At 43.4% G+C, this 2,500-nt stretch overlaps 1 protein-coding gene across 4 annotated transcripts in view; it reads right to left on the bottom strand.

Annotated features, from left to right (window-relative positions):
- Positions 1-2,500, bottom strand: part of LOC311047758 (genetic suppressor element 1-like) — a 69,943-nt gene that overhangs the window by 27,806 nt on the left and 39,637 nt on the right. The window lies entirely within an intron of this gene.

Raw genomic sequence — 2,500 nt, 5'->3', positions numbered from 1 at the left:
ATTTCTCCTCTCCTCTCAGCACATCTTCACTTCTCCTCGCTCTCCTACTCCTCCCCTCCTCTTCAGAGCTCAGACTTGACTTTAAACAACGGGCAGGATTAGAATCAACAAAAACATTGGTCTGTCGCACTTCGACCTCACGCAGGCTCTGTATTTCTAGTGTATTTGACGCATTTTGCGAGGAGCATTTCATCGCTGTCCGTCAGAAAGAGGAAGGCGAGAAATTGTGTCTGTTTTGTGTGTCTTGTGAAATTTCTCCATCGACACACTTCTTCCTTCGCTTGCCTTATATAGGACTGTTTCTCTTTTTTCAATCTCCTGCCATTCCTTTAACAGTGTTGCATCTTATGTGGGCTTTACATGTCATGTCATTTTCTGTATCACACGCCTGCCTAGCCAAACTGTTCTAGTAAGGCACTTCACTGTCTATGACTGTGTCCATAGCCTCTCTGAGACCGCCAAGATGGAGAACAGATACACAGTTCAAGTGTTTTAATGTAACTCTGACTGTAAAAATGTAACCAAATGGACCCATTTACATTTGTACACTCTCTGGGTTACCAACGGATAAATTCACACTATTAGCTGTTGGTTCAGTCTCTGGCAAAGTACAGTAACCTGACCCTGTCTCTCTGTCTTTGTCTTTGTCTGACTTGTTTGAGTTCACAACAAAATCCTGAGTGGTAATTTAACTTGTGTGTGTAAGAAATGGACTATTAAACACAATCCTGAACTCCATGTGTAAAGAATGTTTACTCTCTGAATTAAATTAATAGGATTTTGCAGATGTGCTCATCTCTGTCTCTCTGTCCTCGTCTCTATTCCTCTCTCTCGGCTATTATTTTTTAACCCTGAGGGTGTCTGAATGGATGTTTGATTCAATTGGTACACTCTCAGAGTTAAATTAACTGTTATCTAAGTAAAGGTAGATTTATATCAGACAGTCAAACAGATGCAGGGTCAGTGTGTCTGTTCACCAGGTGCCAATGCCACTGTAACCAGACCACAACCCTCTGAACAAACATGGCATGAGGGGAGAGATTACACACACACACACACACACACACGCGCACACACACACACACACACACACACACACACACACACACACACACACACACACACACACACACACACACACACACACACACTACGGTAGAAGAAAAAAACACAAATACGAACACACGTAACCACACATACTCACAGGGCGCCCAGGGGCAGGTGTTGGATAAGTATACGGTACAGACTATTCAATTAAAAAGAACCATTCAACAATTCAGACAACAACATTTGCATTAAAGTATGCATGCTATGTAGCCCTGTTCAGAATTGTTTTAGTAGTCAAGGCCTACAACTACAGTTAGCAATGTATGTCACACGTAATTATGTTTTCTTTAGCTTTGACATCGTGTTTCCTCAAATATTATATCAGGACTTAACATTAAACAGAGCTAGTAAAGAACTGTTTCATTAGCCTACTGTCAGCACCTGTATTGAAATGTACTTCTTCTCTTTCATTCTTTCTGTCTTTCTTTCTTTGTATATGTAGGCTAGATAACTTAGCCTGAGTGTTGCTGTATATGGGCTATAGACCTTTCTCTCAGTGGAAGCCAATTATGCAGAGATGCATGAAACATATCTTTAAAGAAATATTTCAGCCTCTAAGCAGCAGCAGTAGAGAGATACCAGAGTCAATCTACAGAGGCGCCTGGGTTTACAGTGTCCATATGAGCCGCAGGTAATTAAAGAGATTGGAGGTTTACTCAGTAACCCCTGCTGAGCAGCTGGTCTATGGCAGGTCAGCAGCAGCACATGGCACCCGGAACTCTGCGTGTGTGTGTGTGTGTGTGTGTGTGTGTGTGTGTGTGTGTGTGTGTGTGTGTGTGTGTGTGTGTGTGTGTGTGTGTGTGTGTGTGTACGTGCGTGTGTGCATGTATGTGTGTGTGCATGCGTGTCACTGTGTGTGTGTGCGCGCGTGCGTGTGTGTGTGTGTGTGTGTGTGTGTGTGTGTGTGCGCGCGTGCGTGCGTGCGTGCGTGCGTGTGTGTGTGTGTGTGTGTTGAACTCCACCTGCGGGTTCTGTATACACACAAGTGTGATCCGCTTCACTGCTGCTAATGCACCCAGCGGCATCTCTCAAACAATACACTACATTATTACTGTTAAAGGTCTCTTGAATAAAGCCTCACTCCGCTAAACTGTTTCCCAAACATTTCTCTTTTTTAATGTCAAGGACCCCTTAATTGATATCTATTTGGCCCCCCGTTTGAAAATTGTTTATTGCTATAGGGAGTGGGTCTCACTCACACTCACACACCACACACAAAGTGAGTGATCTACATCGTGCCAAAGTCGTCTTTCCGTGTGTTAACTTTACAAGGAGCATTAACTCTAATCTAATGTTTGGAGAGTGACTTGTTTTACGGGAACAACAACATGAAACCACAAGCTTACAAACAAAGGCTCGTCTGAAGCGACACAGTGTCTGTGTCTCTGGACAC

The sequence above is a fragment of the Gymnoscopelus microlampas genome (genome assembly GCF_963454915.1).
Source record: "Gymnoscopelus microlampas genome assembly, chromosome: 6".
Taxonomy (NCBI): Eukaryota; Metazoa; Chordata; class Actinopteri; order Myctophiformes; family Myctophidae; genus Gymnoscopelus; species Gymnoscopelus microlampas.
This window is presented reverse-complemented; position numbering and strand designations above follow the sequence as displayed.